General features: G+C 42.1%; 1 pseudogene; it reads left to right on the forward strand.

Annotated features, from left to right (window-relative positions):
* Window positions 1-11,801: 11,801 nt before the first annotated feature.
* LOC143686588 (large ribosomal subunit protein eL32 pseudogene) lies at window positions 11,802-12,317 on the forward strand (annotated as a pseudogene).
* Window positions 12,318-13,268: the final 951 nt, after the last annotated feature.

The following is a 13,268-nucleotide window of genomic DNA, read 5'->3' on the forward strand; positions in this document are numbered from 1 at the left end:
TAGAATAAATCCAAATAGGCTAACTCCAAGACACACACTTATCAGAATGTAAAATCTTGAAGGGAAGCAAAAAGTCATGAAAGCAGCAAGAGAAAAGAGCTTTATTACATACAAGGGAAACTATGTAAGACTGAGCTCAGACTACTCAACAGGCAACATGGAGGTAAGAAGGCAGTGATATATTTAAGATTATGAATGCGAAAGATTTCCAGCTAATAATTCTTTATCCTGACAAGTTATCCTGCAAAACTGAGGGAGATATGAACATTTTCACAGATAAACAATGGCTGCAAGAATTTGCCAACAAGATGCCTGCCCTACAAGAAATATTAAAGGGGTCTCTGTCGACTGAAAAAGACTAGAGAGGGAGGCCTGGAGGAGGTTACAGAATTGAAGAGTATTAGCAAGGGTAACTTAAAGGATAAAAAGTGAGAGAGGGACTTCCGGAGAAGATGGCGGCTTAGTAAGACGCGCGGGTCTTAGTTCCTCCTCCAGAAAAGCAACTAAAGAAACAGAAACAATACAAAACAGCTCCCGGAGTCACGACAGAGACCAAAAAAGACAGCGTACCCCATTCTGGAACGGCTGAACGGGTAGGGAGAATCCACTGCTGTGAGATACCCGAGGGGTGCACGTTTTCCCGGCTGGGGTGGCTGGCGTCTGGGGTCCCCTCCACGCACGTGGCTCCCCGGTCTGACTGGGAACATTGGATAGCGGGGCCCTCCCGTCACGCTTGGCGTCTCGGGCCAGCTGGGCAATTTGGACCGGCACTCCCCCAAGCCACGGCCAGCGACCCCCGCCTCCACGCGCGTTTTCCCGGGCCGACTGCCCCGCAGACAAACGACCGCCACGAGCGCCACCTACTGGGCAGGAAAAGAAAAACAGAGCCCAGAGATTCCACAGAAAAACCTTTCAACCAGCTGGGTCCCACACCCAGGGAGATCTGATCAAATGCCCAGACACCAGCAGAAAATAATGGATGACGCTCGGAAAATTGAAGATATGGCCCAATCAAAGGAACAAACCAATAGTTCAAATGAGATACAGGAGCTGAGACAACTAATGCTGAATATACGAACAGAAATGGAAAAACTCTTCAAAAACCAAATCAATAAATTGAGGGAGGACATGAAGAAGATATGGGCTGAACAAAAAGAAGAAATAGAAAATCTGAAAAAACAAATCACAGAACTTGTGGGAGTGAAGGACAAAGAAGAAAAAATGGAAAAAACAATGGATACCTACAATGGTAGATCTAAAGAGACAGAAGCTACAATTAGTGAACTGGAGGATGGAACAACTGAATTCCAAAAAGAAACAGAAACTATAGGGAAAAGAATGGAAAAACTTGAGCAGGGAATCAGGGAACTGAATGACAATATGAAGCGCACAAATATACGTGTTGTGGGTGTCCCAGAAGGAGAAGAGAAGGGAAAAGGAGGAGAAAAACTAATGGAAGAAATTATCACTGAAAATTTCCCAACTCTTATGAAAGACCTAAATATACAGATCCAAGAAGTGCAGCGCACCCCAAAGAGAATAGACCCAAATAGGCGTTCTCCAAGACATTTACTAGTTAGAATGTCAGAGGTCAAAGAGAAAGAGAGGATCTTGAAAGCAGCAAGAGAAAAACAATCTGTCACATACAAGGGAAACCCAATAAGACTATGTGTAGATTTCTCAGCAGAAACCATGGAAGCTAGAAGACAGTGGGATGATATATTTAAATCACTAAAAGAGAAAAACTGCCAACCAAGACTCCTATATCCAGCAAAATTGTCCTTCAAAAATGAAGGAGAAATTAAAACATTTATAGACAAAAAGTCACTGAGAGAATTTGTGACCAAGAGACCAGCTCTGCAAGAAATACTAAAGGGAGCACTAGAGTCAGATACGAAAAGACAGAAGAGAGAGGTATGGAGTAAAGTGTAGAAAGAAGGAAAATCAGATATGATATATATAATACAAAATCCAAAATGGTAGAGGAAAATATTATCCAAACAGTAATAACACTAAAAGTTAATGGACTGAATTTCCCAATCAAAAGACATAGAATGGCAGAATGGATTACGACCCAGCAATACCACTGCTAGGTATCTACTCAAAGGACTTAAGGGCAAAGACACAGACGGACATTTGCACACCAGTGTTTATAGCAGCATTATCTACAACTTCAAAGAGATGGAAACAGCCAAAATGCCCATCAACAGACGAGTGGCTAAACAAACTGTGGCGTATACCTACGATGGAATATTATGCAGCTTTAAGACAGACTAAACTTATGAAGCATGTAATAACATAGATGGACCTAGAGAACATTATGCTGAGTGAGTCTAGCCAAAAACTAAAGGACAAATACTGTATGGTCCCACTGAAGTGAACCGACATTCGAGAATCAGCTTGGACTATATCATTGGTAACAGAGACAAGCAGGAGTTAGAAACAGGGTAAGATAATGGGTAATTGGAGCTGAAGGGATACAGACTGTGCAACAGGACTAGATACAAAAACTCAAAAATGGACAGCACAATAATACCTAAGTGTAATGTAACTAGGTTGGAACACTGAATGAAGCTGCACCTGAAATATGGTTTTTTGTTTGTTTGTTTGTGTGTTTGTATCTTTTGTTTTTGTTTTTTCTTTTTCCTTTTTATATATATATATATATTATTAGTATTATTATTTTAATTCTCTTCTCTATATTAACATTTTATATCTTTTTCTGCTGTTTTGCTAGTTCTTTTCCTAAATCGATGCAAATGTACTAAGAAATGATGATCATACATCTATGTGATGATACTAAGAATTACTGAGTGCATGTGTAGAATGGAATGATTTCTAAATGTTGTGTTAATTTCTTTTCTTTTTTTTGATTAATAAAAAAATTAAAAAAAAAAAAAAAGTGAGAGAGGGAAAGTATAGATAGGTCTGGTAAATAAAATTATAGGTTAAGATCCTAGACCCCAAAACTGCATTTACAGTAATAATTTTGAGTGTTAATGGACTCAACTCACTGAATAAAAGACAGATTGACAGAACAGATGAAATAATATGATCTATCTATATGCTGCTCACAAGAGACTTATCTTAGCCCCAAAGATACAAACAGATTGAGAGTGAAAGGATGGAAATAGATGTTCTAAGCTGTAACCAAAAGAATGCACAAGTAGCTACAGTAATATTAGATAAAATAGATTTAAATGTTCTGATAGCAAAGATTTTCATATAATTGGATAAGCGTTTGTATGTTTATATCTTTCCTGAAATCAAAAACTTGAAAATGTTTAGTAACATAGGTCATTACTATAGCAAAATTGATGTTTCTAATAACTTTCTACTTGATATTTTGAGAATATATACAGTTTTGATAGCTAATCAAATGGTAATTAAGTTAGGGTATAATATTTAGAATTCAAGAAACTCTGATATCTGTATCTCTAGATTTTTTTCCTCGTTTGCCTTAATTTTAAATTGGTTTATGAAACTTACTGTACAAACACAGGCTTTACACTCATTATATTTTATTTTATATGCCTATGGATAAGCTAACCAATATATCTATTTTGGTGATTAAGATTTTCATATATTAATTGTAAAAACATTTGTATCTTTATATTTTCCTGAAATCTAAAACTTGAAAAGATTCGGTAACATAGGCAATGACTATAGCAAGGTTGATACTTGTAATAATTTTCTACCTGATATTTTGAGAATGTTCTTAGTTTTGAAAGCTAATCAGATGGTATTTGTCAGTGTTTTAATACTTAGAATTTAAGAAACTCCAATATCTGTGTTTGTATAGGATAAGATGCTAGACCCAAGAACTGCTTTTACAGTGATAATATTAAATGTTAATGGACTAAACTCACTAATAAAAAGGCACAGATTGAGAAAATAGATTAAATAATGTGATCTATCTATCTCACAAGAGACTTATCTTAGATCCAAGGATACAAACAGATTGAAAATAAAAGGATGGAAATAGATATTTTACCCAAGATATAACCAAAAGAAAGCACAAATATCTATAGTAATATTAGGTAAAATAGATTTTAAATGTTATGATATCATAAGAGATAAGATTTTCATATGCTACTTGTAAAAACATTTGAATGTTTACATTTTCCTGAAACGAAAAACTTGAAAATGTTCAGGAACTTGGGTTACCATAGTAAAACTGATGTTTCTAATAACTTTCTACTTGATATTTTGAGAATGTACGCTGTTTTGATAGCTAATAAAATAGTAATTAAGTTAGAGTTTAATATTTGGAATTCAAGAAACTCTGATCTGCATCTGTAGATTTTTTCCTTTTTTTTTTTGGCCTGAACTTTACATTGGCTTATAAAACTTATTGTACAAACACAGGCTTTACAATGATTATATTTTATTTAAAATTCCAAAATAAATAAATAATTTTGAGATTCTATGAATTTCAGTATGAAACTATACACATGTTTGATGCATCATTATAAGTGCAGATAAAGCCTACGCGTTTAAACCACAAAACAGGGGTCAGCCAGAAGCTGGAAATGGGTGAGGAAAGAGAAGGAAAGAAAGGGAAATAACTCCTTCTCTGTGCACCTTTGTATGGCTTGATTTGAATTAATCATGTGTGGGTTCAGAAATTTGAAAGGGAAAGTCCAAGAGAGAATAATAAGAGGGAAAAAGTTAGCACCCAGGGTGAACCCTCTTTTTCTTATTTTGAAATAACAGGCATCTAGATCTAATCTGCTGATATAATCCGTAATGCTGGTTACTCTTCAACCTCCTAAAGATCATTCAATATGTAAGTGGTGGACCCGGTTAGGAAACTATATGTGGATAATGATCCAAATTTCCACTACTAACAAAACATGACATTTTGGACAACTCTGAATCAAATAAAGAAAATATATTTAAAATTAACAAATCACTTAATGTTGGCACATACTTTCCCTTCTGAAGCATTCATATTTTCTCCATAAGGAAGTAAAATAAGACCTTCTACAGAGGCAATTCTTACTAAAATATCAGCTATAGGAATTAAAGCTGTTTCAGAATATTTGAAATAGCCTGTACATTGAAAAATAAAATAAATAGTGGGAAAAACTGACAAATCCACCAATGTAAAGGGAGATTTAAATAATCTCCTAATTAACAGATCAGACAGACAAAAAAAAATCAGTAAGGATACAGAAAATGTGAATAATGCCTTTCAAGAGCTTAATCTAATAGAACCCTTTTAACACCCCAGCCAACAATCAGAGAACACATTTGTGCTTTCAGGAACACATGGAACATTTATAAAAGTGACCACCTACCAGACCTTAAAGAAAATCTCTACCAATTCTAAAAATTCATACAGATTCATTCTCTCGCAACAATCATTAGATTAGAAGTCAATAATTAAAAAAAAAAGACAGATCCAAACATTGGAAAATATCAGAACACACTGCTAAATAATTCATGGGTTGAAGGACTCATAACAGAAATCAGAAAATATCTAGAGTATAAAAAAATACTGTGTAAAAAGTCCTTCACATAGTGCCCTAAAAATGGAAGTGAGGATGAAGATGATGAAGATGCGGCATCAGCTTGGGGCCCTGGTGGTGGTCTGTAGGACCAAACTGGAAAGAGCCAGTCCTGATGTCAAAGGAGGCGGGCGAAGATGGAAGGACAGAAGATGGGGCAACCACCGAGTCAGGGAACGGGTCCCGAAAGAACTAGATATAAACAACTCTGCTATATAAATGAGTCAACTTTGACCCCCGTGTAATTGCCCTGTGTGTGTTTACAGCAGCCTGGGACCTGTTGACTATAAAGAAAAATCTCACCAATGCCAAACTTGAATTCTTACACATCCAATTACTTTCGGAATAGCCTAAACAAGCCATTTTTAGCCAATCTGTTTTGCATGCCCTGCAAAACTGTGCTGAAACATCTGCTAGCCATAGAGAAGATAAAATCCTGTCATCATAAGACCCCAAGTCACTTGTAAGGCTGGAGCTCCCTAACCCAGGGACTCCCCACATGCTGACTCCGGGACATTGCCTAGACATGGAAGACCCCTCTATCCTAATCCCCTCTCCCCGCTCCCCATTTTCCCTTGCCCCGTTTCCCCTTTGGGTGGTCGCTTGTGAGGCAGTCCCTGGAGGGCCTCATGCTGTGAAGGATTCCTAAACTCAAGCAACTTGGCAAAGCAATGCTCCAATAAATAGCCTGGGCATTACTGCCACCCAGCGGTCCAGACTTTTTCTTGACCAGCTCCAAAATCCTCGAATTCAAACTCACTACACTTTGTGAGTAGGGGATTATTCTAGTCAATAGGGCCACTGAGACGGCAGGCGGTGAAATAACTGAGTTGGAAAGAGGCAGATGCAGGATTCGAACCTGTCTCATTTTTCCTGTTGCTTCTCATTGCAATTGAGGTCTAACGGGCACCTCCTGTGTTAAGGGAAGACCCAAAGGGGTGGGGATGAGCTTTGGGTTAATATTTAATAGAAACAGTCCTTCAAGGAGGCCTTTGGTCACCTCTTATGCTCTGGTATGTCTGGCTGAGCAGAGAGGATATGAACTACAGCTGTTAAATTGTCTTTCTATTATAATCAATCAGCGCTGCTAGTCCAGCCAGAAGAGGAAAACATAGATTTTTCTTTCAGAGCTCCACGAACTAGGGCAGATGATGAGTCCCAATAGTACCAGGCACAAAACGGCATGGGACAGGCAGATGCCCAGAGCTCTCAAGCTGAGCAGACAGCGTGGACTGCGGAAACCACTGAGGGGGCCCAGGCACATCCTTGGGGCTAGTTACCCACCCCCAGTTAGGAGCAAGGCCTTGTGCCTGGTACACAGTGAGTGCTTAATAAGTGTCAGCTAAAACAGGCACTATGCCTGTAAAAGGATCTCATTTAATTTAATCCTTATAGTAAGGCACCACAGTTAGTGTAGTTAGCCTCACTTTTTACGGTGAGAATGACTGGGGCTCAGAAAGGTTGCATGACTTGTACGAGGTCAAGAAAATAGCAGAGCAGAGACAAGAACCCAGATCTCCAGGCTCGGTCCCCCTACCGTTTCCCCTGCTCCAGGGGCAACCAGTTTTCAAAGGTCTCCTTCCTGGCTAGCTGGTCAGCTCAGAGGCATCTGTGATGAAAGCTAAGATCAAATCTCTTTACTTCATTATTCAGAAAATATTTATGGTGGGCTAACTGCATGCCCAGCACTGTGTGGGCACCAGGGGAAAAAAGAATTAGACCCAGGCCAGCCTGCAAAGGGCTCACAGCTTAGAGGAGGGTGGTGTGAGTGGCAGTTCTGTAGGCCACAGGTGCTACCAAAGGGGAAATTCTAACCCCAGATCCACTCGTGACATTTATGGGTCTAGGGTAAGAAGTCATTTGAAGCCCACTTACAATTCATCTAAATATTTTAGAATTATAAATCAAGCTAGCACAGATATAAAAAAAAATGGTTGTAAATTATAGGCAGTTATAGTAATATCAGATAAAATAAATTCCTGAAAAAAAAAAAGGAAAATATTGAGTAACATAGCTCACCACTATAGCAAAGTTGATATTTGTGATCACTTTTTACTTGATATTTTGAGAACACATAAATAGTTAATCAACTGGTATTGAAGATACTGTTTAATATTTAGAATTCAAGTAACTCTGATATCTGTATTTATAGATTTTTTTCCTTTGTTGCTTTAATTTTAAATTGGTTTATGAAACATATTGTACAAACAGGCTCTATGTTGAGTACTTAGATTTTTTTATTATATGCCTATGGATAAGCTAACTAAGGTATCCATTTTAGATGGTTAAGATTTCCATATGTCAATTTTTAAAATATTTGTATCTTCATATTTTTCTGAAATAAGGAAAATATTTAGTAACATAGGTCATTACTATAACAATGCACATATTTGTAAGAACTTTCTACTTGCTATTTTGAGAACATTCACAGTTTTGACATCTGATCAAATGCTAAGTTAGTGTTTAATACTTAGAATTTAAGAACTTTGCTATCTGAATTTGTAGATTCTTTCCTTGTTGCCTTAATTTTAAATTGGTTTATAAAACTTAGTGAAGAAACATAGACTTTACAACGATTACATGGACACTTTATTTAAATATGCCTATGGTTACGCTAAGATATCCATTTTTGATGGTTCTAAGTGTATTGTTTGTTTTCTTAAAAAAAGGGGGGGGGGTTGTATCCTCTTACCCTGGCAAATATACCTTCATAAGGACCTGGAAAACCAAACTCAAATAAAAAATTTTTATTTTTATTTTAATGTCCTTTAAGAGGACAGACTTGGGACAAAGCCTTTGCAGGCCTTGGAAGTAGGTTTGGGGCCCAAGGGGGGACTCTTAACCTCTCAGTTACAGAGCACTGGTCTGTGCCTTCATAATCCCATATGGTAGCCACTGGCCACGTGTGGCTATTTAAATTTTGATTTAAACCAAATAAAATGAAATAAGATTTAAAATTCCATTCTTCAGTCATACCAGCCACATTTCAAGTGCTCAAAAGCAATACAGGGCTAAAGGACACCATATTAGAGAATGCTTCCATCATCATGGAAAGTTCCATTGGACAGCGCTGGTCATGAAATTCAGGCAGGGCCACCAGTGGGGAGGGATGCAATTGCAGGAGGCCAGAGCCGGATGCTCCTCTTGGCTGGGAGTAAGGACAGAAACTGCCTGATACCAGAAAGGCTTCAAAGAGTGGATGTCATGTGAGCATTTGACAGATTAGTGGGGACTGGCAGAAAGGGAAAAGAAAGAGAAAGTTTCTGATAGAAAAGCACATACAAAGTTGCAGTGTCAGGGTCCTGTTGGGAGAAACACAGCAGGTTTGATCTGACTGGAGTAAGTGGTGCCAGAGTGTGGAGATGGGGAATGAGGGATGGAAGTCAGGAAGGATCTGCAGGCCCAATCCTCAAGATCCTGGGCAGTGCACCAAGGAGATGAGACTTGAGTCTGGTGGTTGGTGGGGTAAGGAGGGACATGATGATCTGGGCGTAAGAAAGAGAAGGAAAAACTGAAGACTGGTGTTTAAGTTTGCTAAAGCTTCCAGAATGCAACACATCAGAGATGGATCAGCTTTTAATAAGGGGATTTATTTAGTTACAAATTTATAGTTCCTCAGAGGAAAGGCAGCTGGCTTTCCTCTGGCTTTCTCTGTCACATGGGAAGGTACACTGTGCATGTCTGCTGGGCTTCCCTCCTGACTTCTGGGTTCCAACGGCTTTCCCTGGGGTGCATCCTTTCTGAGTACTTCAAACATCTCGGTCTGAGTACTGAGTGCTGAGATTTAAATTAAATTAAACATCATCCATTGCGGGAGGCACTCCCCCTAGCCGACTGCAGATGTAATCAGCCACAGATTAATTCCACATGCTGATGATTTAAGCCCACAGCAACAGAACAACACGGCATCAACACCTGTCCAAGCTGAACCTAACTAACACAACCAGTGTGGGAATTTTTTTTTCCCACACTAGGCCAGGAGAGAAGTGCAGAAGGGAGGGAAGGAGAAATTTTTCAGAGGGAAGATATGGCTTTGATGTGAGGGGTGAAGGAGAGGTGAAGCACTGTCCTGGTTTGGGGCACAGGTGATGGAGAGATGGTGGGGTCACAGCCAGGGGGACAAGGACAAAGGAGAAGGTATGGATTTGGAGAGAAGCAAACAGTTCCATTTTGGATTCATGGAGTCCGAGGGGCATCCGCTGGATCAGTCCAGGCAGGAGGGTGAAGATTTGGGGCTGCCCTTCTAAGTTGTTGAAGAAACCTTCAACAAATAAAGCCATTGGAAGGACGACCTCTCCCAGGCCAGTGAGCTTGTCAAGAGACCAATCTGAGGACAGGAGCTGGGAGAATGGCTCCACTGGAGTCGTGGGGGAGTGAATCTGAAAGAGCAGCACCTGCAGAATTTCTGCAGATAAACTACCTCCCGGAGGGTGGATCCCGCAGCCAATTTACCCCTGCCTGCTCCAGAGCAGCCAGCATGTTCCCAGGGAGAGTTCAGCCCGTTGCTGGCTGCAGGAGCAGCGGCAAGACGGGCAGACGCGGGGGGAGCATGGCCCTGGGAGATTTCAGTGCAAACGGAGGGTCAGCGTGTCCCATGCCCCTGGGTGGAGGCCAAGTGGAGTTGAGTAATCAGGGTGTCCCTAGTGGCCTTCAAAAAGAGCTTTCAACAGGAGCTGCTGGATTTCAGGGCAAGTCTGGTGGCCTGGGGTGGAGGTGGGGGTGGGGGTGGGGGTGGAGGGAGAAGCAGAGGGGCAGAGCCGTTCTTCGCCTGTTTTGAAAATCTGATTAAAGTTTTTGCAGACAACTCGGGGGTAAATACTTAGAGGTTCAGGGGTTCACAGACCCCTTAGGACAAAGAATCCCACCCCCAAGAACATAATATCACCACCAGATATTCTTGGCATAAGGAAACATCAACATAAGGAAAATGCAAAAGGAGGAACATTCCATTAAAGAAAAATAAAAGGGTGTGTGTGTGTGTATGTGTGTGTGTGAGGCTCTACTCTGAAAAAAAAATGTGAAAGACGAAGAAAGAAAAGGATTGCTTCAGATTAAAAGAGCCTAGAGAGGAGGGTATGAGGGTAGTTCGGCGGTAGGATTCTCGCCTGCCATGCCAGAGACCCAGTTTGATCTGGTCCATGCACCTCTCAAAACAAACAAACAAAAATTCAACAAGTGATGCTGCAATAATGGGATACTCACATGGAAAAAGAATGATACGTGACACCCACCATGCAGCACAAAAGTTTTTTTAAAAAGCCTAGAGAGACATGACAACTAAATGCTATACATAATCTTGGTTTGGACCCTAAACTGGTGGGGAAAAATTTGTTCTAAAGGACCCTTATTGAATCAATGGATAAATTAGAATATGGACAGTAGATTAAAGTATTATATCCATGTTAAATTTCCTGAAGCTGAAAACTCTACTGTGGTTATGGAAGAGAATGTCCTCACTCTCAGGAAATACTCACTGGAACTCTGTGGGTAAATGGGCATGATGGCTGCAACCTACTCTCGGATAGTACAGAGAAGTACATATTGAGAGAGAGAGAGAGAGAGGAAAAGAGGGAGGGAGAGGAGAGGCTGAGAGAGAGAGAGAGCTTGCAAATAGGCATAAATGTTAACAGCTGGTGAATATGGGTGAGGGGTACCTATAAGTGGAGGCTCTTTGTATGATCATTCTTGCAACTCTTCTGCAAGCTTGAAATTATTTCCAAACAAAAAGTTAAAAACAAACTCCCCAGGGGTGCATGGGTGGTTCAGTAGCAGAATGCTCCTCTCCCATGTGGGAGACCTGGATTCGCTTCCCGGACCATGCACCTTAAAAAAACTACCCTAATCAGGAGCCCCCTAAAGTTAGGGACTTTATACTACTCTTTTTCCCCCAGTACTGGCAGTGGGCTAGCCTAGGCAGACCCTCGGCCAGTGTCCTGGGTGAACAGGATAAAACTGGACACAGAGGTGGCAGCCAGTAGGGCAGAGGCCTGCGTCTGGAATATCCTTCAGCCCCGACATTTTCTGATCTGACGGCTGGGGAAGCCGGGCTGACCAGGGCAGGGACTCACCCGCCGAGTTCCCAGGGTGGTGGTGGAGCTCCGCCCGTAGGTAGAGCCCCGGCCAGCAGGTGCCGCTGTTGAGCCAGCTCTGGCAGAACCTAGCAGCAGCGCTGCAGGTGCCCTGGAGACGGTAGGCCCGTGGGGTTTCTTCCAGGGCCGGGGTCTGTGAGCATCCTCCATCGTCCTTGCCTCCACCCGACTTCCAGCTCCCATCCCTTCCTCACCAAGGATGCCCCCGAAGTAACCCCTAGTATGATGCCAAGTGGAGATGGGGAGGGGGGTGAGCAGAAAGAGGCTTCCGTCCCCGGCCCCAGAGTCTGAGTAGCAAATTCAATCCTCCACTCTTCCTCGGCGCTGCCCACAGAGGTGGCTGTCATCTCCTACCCGGTGCATTGGCTGCCCTCAGACCCCTTGTGAAGCCCAAGATTCTCAAAAAGAGGACCAAGAAGTGCATCCAGCACCAGTCAGACCGATATGCCAAAATTATGCGTAGCTGCATTGCCCAACAATGGTTATGGGAGCAACAATAAAAACAAAGCACATGCTGCCCAGCGGCTTCTGAAAGTTCCTGGTCCACAATGTCAAGGAGTTGGAAGTGCTGCTGATGTGCAACCAATCTTACTGTGCTGAGATTGCTCACAATGTTTCTTCTAAGAACTGCAAAGCTACCCTGGAAAGAGCAGCCCAGCTGGCCATCAGAGTCACCAACCCCAGTGCCCGGTTGCGCAGCGAAGAAAACGAATAGACAGCTCTTGTGCAAGCTTTATTTGTGTGAAATAAAACTATAAAAAGTAAAAAAGATTCATTCCTCCCTTCCCTCCACCCCATCTTTCCTCTCCCTCCTCCTCCTCCTCCTCCTGAGCAGCCTGACCCAGACCAGCTGCTTTCAAAACAGCCCATCCCCACCCTTGCCCCAGTCTTTCTCCAGGAGTTGCTGCTCCTACACTTCAGTCCTTGTGATGAGTCCAGGGCTTGGGGTGGAGATGGGGAGGGGGAACGGGGCTGGGGGGGGCAGGGTGAGGGGCAGATGCCCTTTGCTGTTTTTTGCCTCCTGTGGGAAAAGGAGCTGCTCTCACAGCCCCTCTGCAGTAGGGTAGGCTGGGGAAAAAGGGTCTTCTGTGGCTGGGATAGCAGGGCTGGCCTCTTAACTCCAGCCCTCCCATGGCCCACCCAGAGAGACAGGAAGAAAGGGGTCTACAGAAGCCATTCTGTCCATCCCCCTGGCTCCAAGAAAGACCATAACAATGTGAAGGTCTCCTGATCCTAGAACCTTCACTAATTCTTTCAGCAAACCTTCACTGAGCACCAAGTCTCTATGAGGTACCAGTTGCTTTACCTAACTCAAGTACATTAAAACCCCCAAGGACTGTCAGAGATGGATGCTATTACTCCAAGTTGACTTGTCCAGAGATCAAGTTCAGTCCAGTGTTTCTCTGTGTCTTCCCCTGACCCACCCAGTGGGGCTGATCTCATCTTGCCTTAGGACCACCACTGCACCTCCCATAATATCCCAGTTGCTGCATGTGTCTCCCCATTTTCCAATAATTTGTCTTCTGGGACTCCCAGCCTCCCCATCTGGGCTCCAGATGGCAGAACCTGGGGCCAGTGGAGCCTGGCGGCCTTGCCCCAAGACTCATGATACGGTCTTGAGGAAGTTTCTTAACTTCTTCAAGTTCAGTTTTCTCATCAGTGAAAC

This window comes from Tamandua tetradactyla, chromosome 6 (genome assembly GCF_023851605.1).
Source record: "Tamandua tetradactyla isolate mTamTet1 chromosome 6, mTamTet1.pri, whole genome shotgun sequence".
NCBI classification, from domain to species: Eukaryota; Metazoa; Chordata; class Mammalia; order Pilosa; family Myrmecophagidae; genus Tamandua; species Tamandua tetradactyla.